Raw genomic sequence first — 23,027 nt, 5'->3', positions numbered from 1 at the left:
CCTATTGCTTCTTGTCCTGCCACTGTGGACCACTGAGAAGAGTCTAAGACCATCTTCTTTACTAGCCTTCCCCTGCCCTCCCCCAGTATTTTTACACATTGATAGGATTCCCCCAAAGATCCACTTCCTGAGAATATTTTAAAAAATGTTTGCTACACTCAATATTCTCTGCAAGAAGGGGAGAACACCTTACACATTAAGTCTAGACTAGACCAGTCTAGCTGGTCTTAACAGTCTAATCAAAACATTATTATTAACCCAGTTGCAATGTTACTAGGACTTAGAGTTTTAAGGAAATACAGTTAACACGAATATAACTTCTGAGTATCTACTCCCTTTCTGTTGTGTTTGCCTTCCTTCCAATGCCCCCCCAGCTTCTGAGGTTGATGTCTTTGGTCTTTCAGCAAAGGTGTGGCATGTCAGCAGCGTCCTGTGTTCTTTCATAGGAGAACTTTGGTGTTGGTGGTTTCTTCGTCCACATGCAAGAACCCACTTGAAGTCATTTTTACAAGTTGCTAACACACTTGCACTTTGCTGTCTCTTCCTTTGTTCAAAGCACCATGGTGCATCCACATTTGCTATCTTTATTTGTGTTAGATACTGTTTTTCACTTTGTTATTCCCAGCACTGTTTTTGCTCATCTCACAGAATCACAGAATCACAAAATAGTCTAGGCTGGAAGAGACCTCCCAGATCATCGAGTCCAACCTCTGACCTAATGCAGGTCCTCCACTAAACCATATCCCTAGGTTCTACATCTACACATCTTTTAAAGACCTCCAGGGATGGTGACTCAACCACTTCCCTGGGCAGCCTATTCCAGTGACTAACAACCCGTTCAGTAAAGAAGTTCTTCCTAATATCCAACCTAAACCTCCCCTGGTGCAATTTTAGCCCATTCCCACTCATCCTGTCACCAGGCACGTGGGAGAATAGACCAACCACCACCTTGCTACAGCCTCCTTTAAGGTACCTGTAGAGTGCGATAAGGTCGCCCCTGAGCCTCCTTTTCTCCAGGCTAAATAGTCCCAGCTCCCTCAGCCACTCCTCGTAAGACTTGTTCTCCAGACCCTTCACCAGCTTCATAGTCCTTCTCTGGACTTGCTCAAGCACCTTCATGTCCTTCCTGTAGTGAGGGGCTCAAAACTGAACACAGTACTCGAGGTGCAGCCTCACCAGAGCTGAGTACAGGGGGACAATCACTTCCCTGGACCTGTTGGCCACGCTGCTTCTTATGCAAGCCAGGATGCTGTTGGCCTTCTTGGCTGCCTGAGCACACTGCTGGCTCATATTCAGCCAACTATCAACCAATACTCCCAGGTCCGTCTCTGACAGGCAGCTTTCTAACCACACATCTCCCAGCCTGTAGCTCTGTTTGGGGTTGTTGTGCCCCAGGTGCAGGACCCAGCACTTGGCCTTGTTGAACTTCATACCGTTGGCCTCGGCCCATCGGTCCAGCCTCTCCAGATCTTCCTGCAGAGCCTTCCTACCCTTGAGCAGATCAACACACACACCTAACTTGGTGTCGTCTGCAAACTTACTGAGGGTTCACTCGATCCCCTCATCCAGATCATCGATGAAGATGTTAAAGAGGACTGGCCCCAGTACCGAGCCCTGGGGGACTCCGCTAGTGACCGGCCTCCAGCTGGATTTGACTCCATTCACCACAACTCTCTGGGCCCGGCCATCCAGCCAGCTCTTAACCCAACAAAGCATATGCCAGTCCAAGCCATGAGCAGCCATCTTCCAGGGCTGCATTTCTTTGATAACTAGATGACCGCTGCCGAGTAGCACAGATGAGTTTATAGCCCCAGGGCCTCTGGTTGCATCCTGTGTCTGTACATTCAAGGCTCCTGCTATAATCCCATACCTATACTCACCTACATTTTGCTTTGTGCTGCAGTCAGAGGCAGTTAATACTATGCATAATAGCTAGTTGCAATTACTTGTTGTGTCCTACAAACCCTGTGTTTAACAGTAGATGTTACACCATACACCTGTACAAAGCTAAAGAGAAGTTAAAAAAAATTTGGCAATAGTCACCAGGGTTTTAGCTGCTATTACAAACCAAATCACAGCTCCAGGCAGGGTAAGACAAGCCCTGACAATGTCTGACTCATCCTGAGATCCACATGAGTTCAATAACAAACTGGTGGCCAGGTGCAAGCAATATTTACTGGAATACAAGGCTTCAAATCCCTTTCAGGAGATCATTTTTCAGAAAAGCATATATACCTGTAAAAGAGGAGAATATAAAATGTCTTGCTATTTTTCTAGCTTTCTCTGCCCTTGTCTTACAGTTACCCACTTAATAACAAGGTTTGTTAGAAAGTAGAATAAAAACCTTTCATGTCAAGAAGTGACACCACTTATTGCTTTACTTTTGACTTCAGCTGAAATCTGATTGAAATGTGGTTATCTCAGTGGTGACTTGATTTGTGCTGCTGTCTTCCTTTTATACAAATTTAACTAGCATTAAAGATATATTAGGTGCTTGGATTCTGTCTTTGTTCAATTAAATCAGCAACTAGTTAAGGTTGGATTTTATTTATTTATTTTTGTTTCTTTTTCTGTGAAGAGTAGCCAAAAGACTGTCATATCTGTCGCTGATCTTTCCCTAATTTCCTGTAAATGATTCTGTCTCAGGAGAGCATACTGTTAAAACATTGCTCTGAAGAAAATTGATGTAAACTGCTAAATGTAAGGTAACATCACAAAAGCTCTGGTTATAGTAATAGCCTGATTTCTTTCTTTCTTTTTTTGACCATTGTATTAGCTAGTCATCATACCCTTTGGAATTGTTTTGCTTTTTTGCCTACTTGTTTTTACATAATTTAAATTTTAATCACAGAATACCTGTGGCAAGCAGAATATTAAAGGTCCTGAGGGCCCTGCCCCTATTATGGCTGTTGTGGAGCCCAGTTGTTAAAATAACTGTTGTTTCAAGTTAAGTGTTTGTTCATTGTTTGTTTTAAAGAGGGATATTAATAATTTAGAGTGACTATGAACAGAGGCAGTACTGTGTGCATAGCTAGCATTTTTGGATCTCTCTTCTGTATCTTATAGCTTTTTACTTGTCTTTAGTAATCCACATCATGTTGTTTTCCTTTAATTCCTTCATAACTTATATCTTCCCCTTGTGCCTGTTCAGAATTTCTAATTTTTAATTTCTTCTTTGTGAAAAGGTTTTTTTTACTTTTCTAACTTTTTTTTCAGGGGAAAGATTGTTTTCTTTTATCTTTTCTTTTTCTTTCTTATCTGGATGAAAAAGCAGAGCATTTTGCTGTATCAGGAAAAAAATTTCTCTTGTTTTCTGCAATTTTGGTGATACATTTGTGTTTAATTCCACAAACTTAATAAGATCTTATGAATAGTTTGAGTATGAAGTATTTTAGGACATTTTTATTTAATTATTATTATTATATATATATTTAGCAGCATAGGCTGGTTTTACTTCACTTATATCAAAATCATTTGTACAACTTCTACATCTGACATCAGAGCAACTTTCTATCAATAATATTTTATCCTCTGTGTATAAGACACACATATAAAACCTTCTGTTTATATAGCAGCAATGTATCTGCAGTGCAGGTCATAAAGATGTAGTGAATAAATGGGGAATAATAGCTGTGTAGAAATTGGTTGCCTAGGAGTAGAGAAGAACGCAGTTACTTAGAGTAAGTGGTAAGATGTATGTTGCTTTTATCTAACATGGAAAATCTTGATCAATAACTTTAAAGTTATATTATCATTGTATTCATCTAGTGTTCACGGGTAATAAATGAGTATTTTACATGTAGGAAGATATGTGTTTTCAGTCTTTCTTCTTAGAGCAGAAAGATTACAAAAATAAGAAATGGAGTGGTACCTCTCCTGTCCTTGCATCCAAATACAGAAACAAACCAACAAGAATATAATAGCAGCTATGCTGTGGCAAGAGATTTCAAGCCTGAATAGATGCTATATTATGCGTGTGCCATTTGTTGTGATATATGGAAATGTTCATTTTAGAAGGCAGTGGGGTTAGGCCTTGGTTAATATATCTTATATCTGGGGCTAACACTACATGAAACCTTACAGCTGTAGAGAATATTTAAGAGCTTGCTATACATTGTAAAAAAACATGATGTATAAGCACACACTCTGGGGCTTATTTCTCTTCCTTAAAGGTTGCAGAGCAAGGAGGTGGACTCTGTTCTAAAGTAACGATAGAAAACAGAGCAACAAACCAACAGATTCCCACTACCTTGGGTATAGGGCTGGTTCTGTTCATCTAAACCAGCCTGGCTGTTGTCTCTCTCATAGGACTGTTGATCATATGAATATAAAACATAAGTAGATCAGTTAAACAGACTCAGTTGTGAAAAGAGTCCCAGCTATCAAGGGAATGCTAATGAAGATATTTGACTTTTGCACTATTCAGGTGGCTGAAATAATTCTAGAATGTAGATTTACATGGCACTGTATCCTTTTAAGAAGGAGCATTTTAGCTTCAGGTCAAGATTATGGTCCAGGGAAAGAATTCCCATTTTATGTTCACCCTTAAACATTTAGTAACTATTTTTAGACTGATGCTCTATTAACTCCATATTGCTATTAAAGCATATGTGCTAGCAACAGTTTCCTATATAATATTCACCTTGGTTAACGATCATTCCTTTTAACATTGCAAAGAGACAGTTCTTGAGTTGCCTCATCATTTAACTATCTATATACTAACAGATAGATGTCACTTTTATTTGGGATATTGCAAACCTACTACATTAGGAGAAAATATGTGGGGACTCGGGAAAAAAAAAAAAAGTGAATGTCAACCTTTCCTGTCCCACTGATACAGAGGTTTTACCAACATGACTTTAATGCTATGAAGACATGATGGTGCCTCTAGCTATTTGAATAAAATTGGGATGACTTAGGGATGTTATTTTAATGCTAGTAATTGTATTCATTTTTCAGGAAAAAAAAAAAACTCAGTTTTGAATGGGGGATATAATAGCATTTTATCACTACCTCCATGTTGGGCTTTTATTTTGAGGAATGGATAATGGATAAGGAAAGAGAAGGGATCCTAACAGTTAAGAACAATCAAGATTCAATATTCTCTAACCATAATATAAATTTATATATTTACAGATATATAAATATTTACAAAAAAATATTTCTATCAAGTAGAACAAAAATATTTTTGGCACTGAAATTTAAAGAAGAATCAAAGCCCCCTGCCATATGATTGGTTATCTGGAGGAAACAGCCCCATCAGGTGACCTCTTACACAGAACATGAATCTTCTAAATAAGAAAGTTGTTTCAGGAAGAAGCTGCCTATGAATGGAATGATGAGACTCGGGGAAAAAAAAAAAAAAAGACACACAAGAGGGTGGCAGAAGTATACAAGGTTGTAGCTGATCAAAGTTGAGGGCCTGAGTCAAAAGATAGTTCAGCAGTGGATGAGGCTACTGAGGCAGGGTGCTAGATCCATTTCTGAGATGAGCTAGTCCCTTTGTGGGTACACAGTGTGCTGGAGAAGTCCAACGAGGTCTTTTGGTTTAACAAAGCTGAGAGAAATTTATAAACAAATTGAATCACACTGGCAGATTCAAATATAGCACTACATCCTGTGTCTAGCTAAGAAGGCTTTTACTAGTTCAGTAAATGCAGCTTTTACAGATAGGGATAGTGTGTGCAATGATTAAATCAAAAGTGTTTTGGAGAAATTTTATATAGTAACTTGTGCACCATTTGATATCTAATACTCTTGAAATCTGGATGCAATACAAAACAGATACATTATATAAATTCTCTTGGAAACAGCATCATCCTGTTAAGTACTGAAGAGTAAAGACAGGATTCCCTATTTCAACGTGCCATTGAATTGCCACTGTTTGCTCTGTGATTCTAGATTCAGATCAGGGATACCCCTACCTTCCCCCAGCCCCATCCCCCACTTCAGGAACAATATTTTTGGATTTTTCAGAATTTTAAAAAGTAGAAAGGAAAACTGGGTCCATTTTAAAGAAACCCAGTGAGACAAGGAATTAAAACAGGAATTTCAAAAAGTGGATTTTTTTATGAATGTCATTACTTAATGAATCAATGAATGTTTAAAATTTTTAATATTAATGGAATCTGGTAGAGGTGGGTTTTATTCCTTTTTGTGTGTGCATGTCACAAAATACAGTTACACATACATGCACACCTGGCTGAACGGTAGTTATCTGAAAAATTAATATGTGTATATAGATAAAGATATATCATAGGGATTTCCATGAAGTAATGTTTGTGTGACCTGAATGAAAGGAAGTAATATGCTGTCAGTCTCAAAGTGATGTAAGCTTAAAAAACTTGACAGTGTAGTTACTCTGGCCTTTATGTTTCTATTTTGGAGTGATTAAATTTGAAAAAGTTTATTTCAGAGGAGAACAATCTATTTTTCCAGAAGGAAGTTCACAAACCACCAAGTATGGGTGTAGAATGTGGCACTGGGGAAGGAAGGATAGTGGAGAGTGAAGACTTTTGAGGGAGAAATACTGAGCATTGTTTCGTAGAAGAGCTAACTCAGGTCAGGAAAACTGGAGGGGTCTCTGGAGAGTGAGAGCGAGGATAATTGGAGAAGAACATGGAATTCACTCTGAGCAGGATCATCCAGGGAATCCAGAAAAATGTAAACAATGATCATCAATTTGAATTGACTATATTTAAGAATACATGGTGAAAGAACTTAGCCTGTAGCTTTGTAATATACATTCTATATGCATTTTCACACAGAATCACAATGACTCTGGGATCACTGAGAGAGGCAGTGAAGATGAAGCATGAAACAGCAATAAGTCAAAATGTAGTCAAGGGTCAACCATTCAAGATCCAAGAGGAAATGTGGAAATCAACTCAGTAAACATTATCAATCTAAAGGAAGTCTCAAGCCAGAATAGGATGCTTCTGGGTTTGCCTAGTCATTACTGAATATTTGCTTTCTTTATAGGCTCTGCTGTACCAATGCCTTTGTTGATCTTCATTTGAAGTGACAAGCATCAATGTTACTTCAGGTCACTGTAGTTTAGATTTTGTGGATCTTTGAAAATCTGAGTCTCAACTCAAGCAACAATGTTTGACGTATGTTCATCCCTAATGAAATCAAAACTGAGTTGACCTGATATGGACTGACTCTAAATGAATCAGAAGCATAAAATTTTGGAGTAAGACCTAATTATTTTCAAAAAATATTTCCCACTTGTAATCTTATTTGTAATCCTAGATGTATTAATCTTAATGGTGATGAAATGTAACGAAATAGCAAATGGCTTTTTTATGTGGACTTTTGTGCTAGTTAATGTGATAATGGTGGTTCTCACAATATATAGATAGCTCATCAAATTACTAAAGCCAGCACTTCACATTAACTGTAAATTGTTTAAAATACTCCTTGACTTTCAAAGACCCTGGATACATTTTATTATCCATTCCAAAAAATCTGTTTATGAACATTCACAAGTATCTAATCTATTTTAAAAGTGTGACTGTCACTAAATAGAACATATACTGATGTGTCTTCATTCTCAACTTAATTTAAACATCTCCCTAAACACAGACAGTATAAGCAGGAAGGGAAGCCTTATTTGTATAATGGGAGAAGACAGGTAATAAATCCATGCTTTCTGACTGAAACCAAAACAAACCAACAACCAAAACAAACCCAAGCAAACAACAACAACAACAAACTTTCAGATGGCAGGTATTCAAATGCCTATTGTACTTTTTGCTCTTTTGTGATTAGCTTCTGCATTGTGTCCCGTGAACTGAATATACTCTTTTTACACATATGGGAAAGTAATAAAATTGCTACATACCAAAACATTCAGAAAATTCAATTTCCATAAGATATGATTTCTTAAAAACAGTGAAAACTCTCAGATGTCCTATTTTATCTATCTTTTAATAAAAATGAAGATTTCCGTGCAAAAGTTTTAAAACTTGCATTACCATTACTCATATCATGCAAATAAATTAAATTGCTTTTTTTCTTTCTCTCTCTCTCACACACACATACACAAAATCATTGGGCTCATGACTGATTAGAAGAAAAATCAGGCTAAGACCCTGAAAAATCAGACTAATTTTCTCAAGTAGTGAATCTAAAAGAAAAATAACAAATAAATAAATAAATAAAAGATGAGTGGGAAAGTTTAGTTAGCTAGATTGCTCCAAAGATACTTCCTTTTCTGTTTTGAACATTAATAGATTTTGACAGATACAAGATTTGTCATATAGGAGGGGTATGTCTGCATTGAACTGCTTCAAACTGCAGATGAATTCATAATATTAGCAGTAACTATGCAATGAACTATCATGTTAATCTACATTGGTATGCTAAACCAGACAATTAACTGCATTTCTAGTGAGAAGTGGTAGGTAAATTATCTTCATAGCTATTTATCCAGCTTTGAATTTGTTAATACTTTCAAGGGGTTGTGATTCTGAATTTTTGACAAAGTTTATATGGAAAATTTCCTTCTTACTCTTTCCTTGCTCTGTGTGTTAGGTTATATTTTAATATTACATCCCTGGAGACTATGTATTACCAGAGACCTAGTGACTCCATTTACTTTCTAGTGGCCTGTGTATAAGGGTACTTACTTCACTAGGACCCTGAAATCCTTGAGGTTTGGAATGAAGTATGCCTTCCTTCTAATGGCTTTCTGTAATCTTTGTAATTATGTGGCAATGTATATGCATTTCTTTATCATATGGGGTGTTTTGTTAATGAGCAGAAAATAAGCAGGTACTAAAAATAAGTAAAATAATGGAAAAAAATAATGGAAAAAATAATAATAAAACTAAAAATAATGGAAAAAGCCACATCCAGATCTTGGCCACTTACAGACATGTAAGAAAAGACATGCCCAACAAAAAATGTAAATAGGAAAGGACTCTAGAAGATGACTTATTCTAGGCATTTTCAGAAGCATCTTAGCTCTTAGGGGCCCTGCTTACATTCGAGGGAGGGCCAGAAACCTTTCCCAAAGAGGCATGCTATAGAGAAATATCCAGTGCTTCTAGCAAGGTTATTGTCAACCAAGCAAAGTCGTTAGACAAAGTGGAATGGGGAGTTATTAAAAGAATTCAAAAGACAACGAAGAAATGTTTAAAAACAAAACAAAACAAAACAAAATAATGGACCAAATTTTGTTGCTAGCACTGTGTACTCATCTATCTCCTACAGTGGTATGCAGATCTGTGTAGAAAGCTGTGATGTTACCCCAAACATGCTGGCTGCCCACTCACCGTTCCGTGGTGATGAGTGAGGGTACTCAGCCTTCAGAAGCAGGATTGCCATTTGCATAGAGCTCTGCCCAGATGATGAATGTTTTCTTCTCACATGTGTTCGTACTGCTCCATTTGCTCAGTTAGCAGCCGCTGACTCCCTTTCTGAGACTGGATGATGAAAATCTGTTATTATATCTGAAAAAAAATATGGTAAATACAAAATTTCATTAAAATGAGGTTTGAGCTACCTTAATTACAATAATTATTCTGCATACGAGCTGGAATTTCTTTTGTCTGGTATGTCTATATGGAGTGTATCATACATATATACATCAAACCAAAGTAACATTTTATAGTGGATACTTGCTTGTGTTGGGTGTTTTTTTTTTTTTTTTTTTTTTCTCCAACCTGCTTAACATTTATTTAAATGGAAATGATTTGAAATTTGAAACATCATCTATGTAATGGAGATTCAAGTAACTAATTATGATTTAACGGTTTGTATTACTCTTGTTTGGGGTGGTGTTTGATTTCCGTTTGAAGTCATTCCTTGGTAGGGGGTTTAGAGGATCTAGAGGATCTACCAATGTACCTTACAGTCTCATCTACTGTGTGATACAGAAATATTGATTATATATACCAAAAGGAATCTGAAAATTTCAGGTTTTTCAGAATTTTGAGTTGAAGTATGTCCTGCTGTATAGATCTATTTATTTACTATGGTCTTAATGTTTACAAAATTTTTGTGAAAGAGGCAAGGTGTTACACGGGTGTTCTTGATGCTTTTGAGTTCTGATAACTAGAAAAAAAAAAAATCCAAACAGTTTCACAATATGAAAAATAACTTACCTGATTTAAAATTGAATTTCACACATACACACACCAATTTTGTTAAAAAATCTTTTCTTTCTACTCAGGAGTATATTTCTCTTTTTATATCTTTATAATTTTTGAAAAAAAAGTAAATAAAATGTGCACTTTATCTGTTTAAGTATTCAGTTGTTCAATATGAGAGGCTTTTCATGATTCTTTCTTACATGAGTCAGAAATCAATTTTAAATAAAAGAGAAAGAGAAAGATTTTTTTCCAAGGTTTGTTTTCTCTCTAGTGAAAAGGATCAAGTCCCTTTACTGAGAAGCTTGGTAGTTACAACAGAGTTAAGAGAACTGTAGTTTGCTTGTTTCTTTGTTTCGTGAGTTTAGTTTGTTTACAATTGGATAGAGACAAATTATAATAATGGAAGTAAAAGCATTAGCATTCTCTATTACAAATCCTTCTAGCTTTCCGGAGGACAACATAAGGAGGATAGTAGTACACGTTTTCACTTTTTCTAAGTGTGGTCAATTGTGCAATAACTCTGTTCTCCTTTTTGGACAATGTTTGACTGTATTTCTCTGTTTCCAGTATTTTATACTTGAACTTAAAATAAATTAAAGAAAGAAGGGTGCCATTTCTGTAGGAAAATAGGAAGAACTTTTTATTTCTTTCTTTTTTCTTTTTTCTTTTTTTTTTTTTTTAATAGTTGAAGTACATTCTATTATCTTTGAAGTTCAAAGACATGATAAGAATACTGCAATTTTGAAACTGATGTGTCAAACCACTTTACTGTACTGTACAGATGTTTGGTTTCCAGAGTTTTATTTTCACTTTCTTTTGCCAATCAGTACTCTGATCTTTACTGTGTTTAAGAAAATCAGCTGCTTTCTGTTTCACAAATGAGTCATTTATTTGTTTCTTAAAGATACTATTTCCAGCATTTGGCTCCCAACAATGAGTCACTTCTTTCTATTTTTCAAAGGCTCAGTTTTCAGCTTACAGCTCTCTCAACAAAATTCTTTACTATATATCAAAAGACCATTAAACAGAGCTCATACTTTCTTAAAATACTGTGTTACTCATGGGATCTCATTAGATTCATAAATTTGTGTTATTAGAAGTACTGAGAGGATCTTTCCCTACAAAATAATTTCCAGAGTGGAAAATATGTATAAAAATGGGAAGAGGTAATTTTACTAAAGATTGACAATTAAATTCTCTTAAATAGTCTTTGAACTTTTAAATAGTGTCTTTGAACTTTTAAATACTGTCTTTGTCTTTTGAATAGAAAGAAATTATGTAATACTCTAATGCATAGTGACTGGTTGAATTTGTTACCTGCTGAGCTCAAGATGTTAATTTCTCAGAAATCAAGGTACATGTTCCTAATTTCAACCAGATCCCTTTCAGACTTTATAAGCCAAGACTTAACCGCAGAATCTCATATGCCAAGGACTCTCACCTTTTAAATATATACAAGGAAGAACACAACTTACTAGTAAATCTTTGAATCTGAAACACAGTCAGCTAGTGTTTTCTCCACCATCAGTATGGAGAAGAGTGAGTAGTTTTGCCTTGAAGATACAATCAAAACCGATCTAGACTCTAATTAATTCTAAACTCAGGTCTAGCCTGTACACATTTATTTCTGGTGTCTCTATCACAACAGATTATTTTAACTCAAATTCTGTGGAAAATTTTTAGAAGTACAGCAATATAAAAAGTGATAATTTACAAAACATTTGTCACAGAATAGTTACATTTTGGTAACAAGAAAGTGTCAAGGTGCTCTGTATATGTAATATAGCATAATATCAAAATTTGTTGGTCTGCAGACAAAAACTTTTCTCCTGGTGTTTGATGTACAGTTAAAAGACTGAGAAGAGTAGATCAGATATGACATGCAGCGCAGAAGCAGAGACCCCTATCAGAAGGTCTGAAATGATCTACAAAAGGTTGCTTTTTTTTTTTTTTCCTTTTTTTTTTTTTTTTTTTTTACATACGAAATAGAAAATATTTCCTCCTAGAACTGTTGCTAAAAAATACATACTGAAATATTTTTTTGGCTTCAAAGGCAAAATTCTTCCAAAATTCTTGAAATCCACAGAAATATTAAATGTTGTGTGTGTATTGGTGTCCAGTACTGCTCTATAATGAGATTTCGTCCTAACAAGCCAGTGTTAGATGTACAATACCTCCTATACAGAAAGTCACATGCTCTGTTTGCATTTGTAGCCAGAAGTTCAGCCATCTAAATGGTCTTTCAGTCTGCTAAAACATTGAAATGGATGGGTGCCATGTTATTTAATGCAGATTAGTACAATATTGCTTCATTCAGATATGCCAACATGGCACAGAAGTTCATGTCTTGGTTCTGGCAAGCTGAAAGGAAGAAAGTAGACATAGCAGGTATATCACTATCATTTGAATTTTGCATTGAAACATCTTAATCAAAGAGGCAATAATTTTGCCTCAAGGACTCTAATTTCATTGAGATTTCAGATTATACTTTTTTGAAGATTAGCTTTTAAGATGCCATATTAAAAACCAAAACAAAAACAAATATTGTTTAATGTTGGAGTGATATGCCTGAGTCAGTCCTGAAATGCTTTTAGTTGCTGTGGCAATCGTGTCTTTATTGTTGGAAGCTTGCTGAATAGTTAATATTTCAGGCATTAAATAATATTTCCTGAAATGTGCATGGAATGTTATGAAAACAAACAAAACACATAAAAATACATAAAACATTTATACGTATATTCCTTATCCTTTTCTCATAATTAGGTAACATGAATTCAATATACAAAGAGATGTAATATTTTTAGTGTATAATAGGTTTGCATCAGTACATTAGTTCTTTAAGATTTTGCCTGATATTTTTTGTCATTCACTTTTTTTTTTTTTTAACTTAATAACATATTGCTGATTTTTTAATATAAGACCTAAAAATTGGAGATATACTGGTATTTTCATGTGAATAGCCTGTGGGTGGTCTAGAGAAATAAACAAGAACACTGGCTAATTCAGCAGAGTGTGGTTAATACAAGGTGAAGTTTATCCCTGAATCCTTTTTTCCCCAATACTTTACTTGTAGCTCAGCAATCTCAGCCTTGGTCCCAGAATCAGGGTGCCACTCCCAAAGTCTGAAGTTTCCTGTACTGACAGCTGCATTTGCAGACTTAAAGAAAATGTACTGTTGATATGCTGTTAATGTATGAAAATATGGCACTTGTTGAAAGGTTAGAAAGACCATCCTGTTAATAATGAAAAGTTAAGACATGATACTAAATTACTATACAACTAGTGAGGATTTGCAACACAAGATTTGTATAGTATTCTTACAAGCTACACTTAAGCCTTTTCATCTTTTACTAACCTACCCGATGAGAAAAGATGAGTAAAGTGCATCCTAAAGCATCCTAACAGTTCAAGTGGTTTTACTATATATGTATATATATAGATATTTATATTAAGATTGCAAACATAATAATCTTCTCCTATTTGAAATAAAAAACGTGAAATGAGATAATAGACACTAACTGACAGTATTTCCCCAAAATTTATCTAACCTCTGGTGTTAAGCAAAGGGTTACCAATAAAAGATAAAAGCCAAATAAGTCATTTCTGTATGTAGTCACTAGGCATTTATGAGTGAGAATGGGTTATGGATTAGGAAGATTTCTAGCCAGATCTTTCAGTATTCCAGCCAGCCTCATGTTCAGAAGCATGTCTGGAGAACAATTACTCCTATTACCTGGATGTACCTAGAGATGAAAAGAAACATGGTATTCCACATCTTTTTATGGTTTCCAATGCTTTAGCAAATGTCTCAAAGTGACAGTGTTTCTAGCTGTGCTAATCCATTCTAAATTTATCTAGAAACTGAGTTCTGAATTTGATTTATTTTGTGTATAAGTTACTGCTGTCTCCCAGAGGTTCATAAACTACGGACATTTTAAAAAGCCACAGTTACATTCCATTAATCCAAAGCAGTAGGATCACTTCTTTCATATGCTTTTCTCCAGTTTCTAGAATACTGAACAGTACAAAGTCTTGCAGTAACAAGGATAATTTGACCTCTCGTAAGCACTTTACCACAGTTTGGATTTAAATTTATAGCTAAAACTTTTATTAACATACTTAGTTTATGGTGAGTTTTTAGTCTAACAATCAGGTGTGAAATAGCTTCATTTGTTAATTGCATGTTTATTTGAATTTTATTTTACCACCCCTAATTATAAAGAAGAAAATCTACAAGGTTTAAATTCCACTCTGGTCTTCAAAGTGTTGACACCCCATGTTCCTCAACACACTTAAAACGTTAGAAAATGGTTTTCTGTCCTCATTAGGATATTCCCACTTGCTAGTGAGCTCCTAATAACTATTCTGTAGTTTTTTCCCCTCTCGCCCTCAGCCTTGATACTTAGGTAGATTAGTTTATACCCCATTTTCTCACTTTCTAAAGTTGTGGAAATGCAGTAGCCTGCACAGTTTTGGAAACATAATTTCTAATATGGTAGAGATTACTTTAGCTAATTAATTCTGCACTCTACAGTAAATTTCATTAGGCCTGATAATGCTTATCTTAAAATTCTTTCCTTTGTTATTTTTCAAAAGTCTTTTACTTTTATAATGCTTTATAAATGCAATTAACTTAATTATTTCAGATTTTTTCTCTGTCATTCATGAATTGCTATTTAAATTAGCAAAGATTTATTCAATTACACTTTGTAATCACATGTAAAAAATAGTATGATCATTCAACCTGATAACAAGAAGTGACTTGCAAAATCACCACCAGTATAGACTGTTTTTTTTTGTTGTTGTTGTTGTTTGTTTGTTTGTTTTAATCTGTCCTTTTTTAATGTCTTCAAGTATCTTCCAAATTGCTTTTCAAAATAAGGTATTAGTGAAAATTTTTACTTTTGAATTAAGCACAGGAATATGTACACTGGGAAGTTTTCAGTTGGGCTTTATGTCAGCTTTACACATAAACCTAGAGTTTCTGTATCTTCCTGTATCTTCAGTTTCATAACAATGATGGCTTTGTCTGTGGAATGATAACACAAACTCATGTAGTTGTAACTTTTTAATGGTAAAGTGATCAAGTCTGGATAACCGGTTTGGAATGCCCTTTTGTGTTGGTTTATTGAAAGAAATGCCTAGCTCTCCATAGCCCAGCAAAAGAGCTAAATTTTGAGCTTAGAAATTCTAATGGATTGACAATAAGTCAATAATTTTTATTTTATTTTATTGATTTATTTATTTATTTTTCTGGGCTCAGATGGCCTACTGGCAGCCAGAGTAGATTATTACATTGGTCCCAAATGTTTGAGAGTAAAATTACTTCCCTTCTCTTTGTTACATATAATCATAGAATCATTTAGGTAGGAAAGGATCATTAAGATTACTTCTTTATTCTTTATTATTACTTGGCTTATTCCCTCCCTCCCTCCCTCCCTCCCTCCCTCCCTCCCTCCCTTCCTTCCTTCCTTCCTTCCTTCCTTCCTTCCTTCCTTCCTTCCTTCCTTCCTTCCTTCCTTCCTTCCTTCCTTCCTTCCTTCCTTCTTTCTCTCTCTCTCTCTCTCTCTCTCTCTCTCTCTCTCTCTCTCTCTTTCTTTCTTTCTTTCATCTATTTATACAATTTTATATTGGGTTTAAGTATTCTTGACTTCAAAAGGAAGGCAGCCTTATCTCGTTTATTAACTTTTAGCTAGAAGTCCTTAACTTTCAGAGCTGTAAACGCACACAAGATAAAAATGAGGTTGCATGCACTGGTAATGCGGTGTGGCTTTTAGAAGAGAGATTTCATGTTTTTATCTTGTTGTCAGGCTCTTTGGATTAAATCCAAACAGGGTCTTCAGGGACAAAAACCAAGGATTGCCAAATTTAACTTTAGAGGGCAGCTAGCTCCAGGGTAAAAAACAGAACTCTGACTGAAAAGTCTAGCTGTTTTTTATAATTATTATTTTTGTCTAGCTGTTTTTTATAATTATTATTTTTAAGTGTGTGTCAGTGTGTGTCAGCACTTCAGAATAGGAGCCAAACCACTTAAACCAAATCAAAACAAACAAAACAAACAAACAAACAAACAAAAAAAAACCTACATATTGGAAAGGTTTATAGGCAGAGTGATTCAAAAGCTGATTTCAATTGGAAATGCTCAAATTGGTTCCCTGTAACTTCTTGTTATAATCACTCCTACCTTTCAAATTAAATAAATACATAAATAGATAAATGATGACATTTGTACCATACAAGATTCTCCTAGCCCAGTAGAAGTAGACTTCCTTTGTCCTCTTCTTCAAGTTGTCTTAACATCTTACATGATATGTACAAGATCTCCGATCCTAATGAGCTAAATTATATTCTTTTGTAGTATATATTCTGTGTGGAGTATTTAGAAATTATCAGATTTTAGATGAATACTCATATTCATATTTAGCTGAATACTCACTTCCAGCTGTGAAATAAGAAAACTCTAGAACAGAGAATCTGTTTGAGATTTAGGCTATAAATCCCCCATAAAACTATATAACAGCTTCAAAGTTCCCATTTTTTGTTGTAGTTTTATTGAATTAGAATGCTCTCATCATTTGGACAATCCCATAATAAGCCAATGAACTACATTTAAACTTAACAGTAATGTATAGTAGTTTTTCGCATTGAGTCAAAATGAAGCTATTACCACAAAATCTATTTGTTTGGTCACTTTATAGAAGTACCAATTTCTAAGCTCAAAGTCAGTTAACTTACACTATTTCAATAATGTCATGAATTTTCTTACTTTCCTGTAGAAAAGACCTTCAGAGAAAGTGACCTCATTTACATCTTCTAGTTGAATTATTCTAAAAGTTCCCACAGAACTGAAAAAAAACAGCAACGTTTAATCAGTGTACACACTAGCCTGCATAAAAGAGAATATATTTGAGCAAATCAAATATTTTAATACATAAAATAAAGGAGATTTGTATTTATAAAATGCTCTTGAAGGTATCAGGAGTGAAAAGAATGTGTTAATGTCTAATGCGACATCTGTAAGAAAGAAAAAGGTTTTTCCTACAAAAGTAATGTAATCAAACAGTCTAATTTCTTTTTTTTTTTTTTTTTTTTTTTTTTTTTCCTCCCTAAAGACTGTACCCAAGTTATAGTTAGAATAGCTCATCTTCAACAGCATCAAAGTGTGGGGGAAGGTTCAGAACAGACAGGCCCTAGGATCTTGTGAGATTAAAACTGAGTAAAATTCACAACTGCACAATTCAGATAATAAAGTCACTCTGCAAAATTCAGATAAGAATTGAATCACTCTTACTGAGACAAATTACACCTTTATTTGATTTTGTATCTTCTGAAAATGTTCTAACTCCAGCTCCATGAGTTCACCAAATTACTGTTTTAAATAATGATACCATTATTTAAAACAGTAATTGTATGTTTTAATAGTACCTACAGTATTAAATCTAAAGTGTTTTCCAGTCCAGGGAAAAGACATACTTCTTGTCCAGAAAGATTCCTAAATTACAAACAGGAAGAAGAAGGAAATGAAGAAAACAAAATACATAAAGACTAAGTTCAAGAAATGTGATAATTGGTCTCCTAGAACCTTCCAGGACTTTGTCACACAGTACATTTTTTCTTCTGGCGGGAAGAAAAAATGTCAAATGTCTTTCCCTTATTGTTTCTTTCACAGAAGACATTATATTAGAAGACATATAATCTATGTTGTGATAAAAGGCTGAACGTCTACTCACAGTATTTGCTGTGAAAAAAAAGGCGAGAAAGCACTTGTGGATCATTTTCTTGGCTGATAAATATTTATAAGTAAAGGGTGTGACGGCAAGTTGCATTTTAATTCTTTTTTTCGTGTTTATTACAACACAGAGAATTTTATATCTACAGTTTTACATGTACGTGCCACTTACTGAACTAAGTATGTGAGTCATGATAAAGTAATTCAGTTCATCAGTAGACACTGCATTACATCTCAGTAACTCTTACTGAGGGGAATAAGCTATTTTGTTTCTGTTAGACTGAGCTGTCACATCAGTTCACTCTGTTGTCTTATCTGCCTCTGCTGTAAAATTCTCTGGCTTTCAAGGTGAACTTTTCCTCCCATCACCCCAAAGAGAAATTGAAACATTTTGTAACTTCAATGTAATTTTTTTCCAAGGGGTAATCAAATTCATTTTAAAAAAACTGAAGAATTTAAATCTTCATTGTTTTCACATGGATTTTTTGGAAGCACTTGAAGTTTTCCAAATACTAGCTGCAGTATCTCTCTTCTGCTATTTCTTATAAAGACAGCCATGAGTAAATCCCTACACAGCTATATCTTTTTTTTTTCAATGTTGAATTTTTCTTTTTTTTTTTTTTTTTTTTTTTCATGCACAGCAAGCTAGAAAAACAAATAAAGCAGAAAGAACTTTAAATAAGGCATCAAACACACTTCTAGCCCAAAGTCTCCTGTTGAGAAGCAGAAAAAAAAAAAAAAAAAAAAATCTCAATTCTGAAATCCAGGTTTAAAAAAGGACTTTTTGTCTTTGTTCTAATTTATTTTCTCCAGGTTTAAAATGTCCAGCTCCAAAACTGTGATTACTTCAGTTCTTAAATTGTGTCTCTACTTATTGGTTTAATAAGAAATTTAAATAAAATTAAATCTATGATACAGTTTTAAAAAAAATAGAGTTTTTTGTTTGTTTGTTTGTTTTTGTGGGAGGGGTGTAATTCTAAGACACTTGTGACTACAAGTCCTTAGTATTTATTCATAATGCTTTTGTTTTCATGGATATTGCAGCTTTAGTTTGGATAATACTTGGAATAAAATGAAGGACAAGGTAAGATTTTATTTTCTAATTAATATTTTTGTTATTTAGAGAAATTGTGATAAGAAATTCAGCAAAGCTTTCATGTGTACCTATCGTTTGTTGACCTTTCAACAATTTTTTGTATTTAAAAATGAATATAATTCTGGGCTGGAAGAGATGCAAGTTTTGCTACAATTCTCTCCTAACTAGTCACTGTCTACATATTCTACTACAACAGTTCAAATGGACAAAATTAATCCAGATTTCAAATGGATATTCTCTATTTATGCCTTTTGCCTTTCTCTAATTTAAATCTCTGTAAAGGTGTCATACAAAAAGGATGACATCTTCTCAGCTAATAGCCTATAAAAGTCTGGTCTCACTGAAGGGGCAAAGGAGCTGAAACAAACAAACAAAATATTTCAGGGAATAAGGATGCTCTTAAAGTAATAATAGATTTGCAGTCCACAGACCATCTTGGTGGAACCCATAAAAATTGCCCTAGGAAAACTGAAGACGTGATTCCAATGTAATTCTTTAACAAATTTTGAACCCAACCCCAGTTAAGTAAGCAGTTTTTTCCTCTATTTTGTTTGCATTATCTAGATTTAGATTAATAAGTTTCAGTGACTGCAGGCTCAGACAGGTTCAGTAGTAATGTTACTGTATTATTTCATATATATATATAGTATATATATACTATATATATACTATGTAATATAATATATATATAATAAATATTGTAACATTGTAACATTGAATTTATTTCAAGATGATGGCAAATAGCTGTTAGAAATGAATGATGAATGGATCTAAATACTGTTACATTTGTACATCCTTCATTATCTTCATTATCTAGAAACCAACATCTAAAACAAAGTTTAACACAAAAACATTTAGCTAAGAAATATTTTTAAGGTGGAGGAAGGTGTTTCATGCACTTACATATGAACCAAGAGTTTCATTGTGTTTATGTTCAGAATCTATAATTAATATTTCTTATTAAACATTCTTATGTTTAATTAGATAGCAACATCCTTTATTCAAAGCCAAGCCTTGTGTCATACAGAGTAAAAATTAGCATGAAATGGAAATAAATGGAAATAAAAACTACATGAAATGGAGAACAATAAACAGGGTCACATATTCAAACACCCTTAAAACTGTTAATGCTATATGAAGGTACAGTAAAATGATCAAAATATACACAGTCACTCCAAAGGTAAAAAAGCTGTAAAACTTAATAGAATAGCAAAACAATCTGAAGTTTACAAATCTGATCTGAAATGAAAAAGGGGTTCAGAGAGGTAAAGTACAGAAGCTGTTTTATTGCAAAGGTGCAGGACAACGTATCTGATTAATACAGACATTTGAGGCTTGAATTTATAATATACAGTATATATAAGGTATGTATATTTTATCTACAAATGATCATACTAAATTTAAGTACTGAAATCAAAGAAAAATTATTTTCTATCATATGTAAAATCTTAACACTACATGTGTAAATATACTGATACTGTCAGTAAGGAAACAAATACATACTAGGTTTTCTCCTTTCCTTCTCCTACATTTTTCTCACCATTACCTTGTTCAGTTTAAAAGGCAAATGTACCTGAGTATTCAAGGTTATCTATGAATTAAACAGTAGGATTTCTGCATTATTTCTTTAAATATATGTTCTAAATGGGGCGGAAACCTCTTTAAAAAATTAAGACTTGATAATTAAGGCAACATAATTTATGTTGCTTTGAACTGGATCCTGTCTATGCTTGTGACCCATTTTAAAAAGGGATTCTTAGATGGTCACTTAAACAAGACTTTCAGGTCAGTACTTTTTTGCTAAACACAGATAATGTAATCAGGCATCCAGAAAATACCATCCTGAGGGCCTGATGCGCAGAACTGAAGAACATTTAGAGGTAAACTTTAGTTAAATGTACTCTTTACATACCTGTGAGCTTTACAACCTGCTAAATTAGACTTATTCTTAATTTATTTATCTCAATCTAAGCATCTGCTGAAAGGTGTTTTAATCAACATAATTTCATGGGTACTTCTGTGTTTTCCTGAAGATTATTTTCAATTCTTACTCTCTATTTTAATTCCTTTCAATTTATCATTTGGTGTCAGAACATTCCTGCCTGAAAAATGAAAAGAATTGGCAATCAAATAGCAGTTCCTCTATTGGTTAGTTTATATATCTACATATAAAATTATAAGTGCATATTATTACATATGTTTATTTACAGTACCAGCTATAATTATCAAGTTGCACTTGAAAGTATAATTATAATAGTATATACTATATGTATTGTATATACTTGAAAGTATAATTATACAGGTGCTTGAAAGACTTGAAAAACCACTACAATTTTGTTAATACACTAGTTGTTCAGGAAGGAAAACAAACAAATAAACAAACAGAAAGAATGAAAGAAGACAAAAATGCAGGCCACTTATCTCTAGAGAACAGCTTATGCTGAACTTTTTCTCTGTGAAACTGTTTCTTCAAGGAGAAACAAAATTAATGCTAGCTTTGCAACAACTGCAAGGGGACAGGAAGAAGCAAAAGAAATGGGGTTTGCAGAGCCTTCTCAGGTTTTTCTGTTTGAGTTCCAGGGAAAACAGTGATGAAAAAGGAGCAGAATTAGTCTTAAGATAAGTGAATCCTCTTTTTAAAAGTATTTTCAGACGTTAGATTTTTTTTTTTTTTTTTTTTTTTTTTTTCCACTAGCTCAGGAAGAAAACAAACAAAAAAGAACTATAATAGAGAGCAATGGCAACTTGATGAACACCAGAAAATGAGAGAGAACTAATTATCAGTGAAGATGAGAGAAGACAAACAGACCAGAAGTCTAAAATTAAGCCTGCAAATTAAATAATTTAAGAGAAGTGAGGCAGTAAAGAGAAATTTGAAAAAGATAGTTGCATGTTCAGATTTAGAAAGACTAATTCTCAGATGCCCAGAATTCAAGAGATGATACCTCAGTTTAAGCAAAGGTTTGGGATGCTACACAGGATTTTTCAATTGAAGTTCTAGAAACCTGGAATGTCCAAAATAGGGAAGAGGAGAAGATTAAAAATCAAAGGCAAGTTGCAATGCTGAAATCATATTAATCCAATGGGGGAGAAAAAAAAAATGACTACACTGAGCAGGGGAACAGGTAAAAAGCAAACAAGTGCTATTTCCTCATTCTAATGATGAAACAAGCAAAAAACCCTTGAGATTAATGTCATAGCTCTTCAAAATAAGACTAACTTAAGCTTTTTTTTTTTTTTTTTTTATTTATAGTGTCTGTCGCTATATATATATATATATATATATATATATATATATATGGAAAACCTCATAGATGAGAATATTTTGTGCAAGAAGGTTATAATCAAGGCCTGAACAGACATATGGTAGGTAATATAAGCAGAAAAATTAAAGTCTATCAAAGTTATATATAACTTCCCACAGCATTAATTCTCAACATAAAACATCTGTAATGTACTGTGAGCTAAATTATGAATATTCAATTCCATCTTGCTTTAACTTTATTAATAGTATCAATATTTACTATGACATATGCAGAGGTAATTAGAATAATAACATTGCATGAGTTGTCTTCATTTGAATGGATCCTAAATGCTTAACAATGGAAACATGTAGGTCAAATTCTGTTTCAATTATTCAGTTCAGTTTTACATCAGTTGGATTTGCCTGAGTTTCAAGGTATGACAGAGAATACATTTTGTCATAATACACACAGGAATCACTTTGTTCACAAATGAAGTGCAGCCATCCCTATAGTGAACATCTGTTGGTTTTAATAGCACACAGCAGCATAGTACAAGGTCGGAATCAAATTGCAGACTACCTGTTGAATGACCAGGGTGTTTCCAATATGCAGGGTCTATCTATCACATTATATTTTCCATGTTTAATACCTTACTGATGACTGTTTGGCATCAAAGTGATATGTAGTAGTTTTTAAAACACTACAATTCTCCTGGTGTATGTATAGCAAATGTATTGTGATGGGTACTCATACTCTGCATTTTAAGTACACTGTGCAACTAGAATTTCAGAATTTTCAAAATCACAATAAGTAATGAAAATAATGTCTAGGAAGAAACATAAAAAGAAAGAAGGAAA

The sequence above is a fragment of the Oxyura jamaicensis genome, chromosome 4 (assembly GCF_011077185.1).
Source record: "Oxyura jamaicensis isolate SHBP4307 breed ruddy duck chromosome 4, BPBGC_Ojam_1.0, whole genome shotgun sequence".
Taxonomy (NCBI): Eukaryota; Metazoa; Chordata; class Aves; order Anseriformes; family Anatidae; genus Oxyura; species Oxyura jamaicensis.
Note: the sequence above shows the minus strand (reverse complement) of the source record.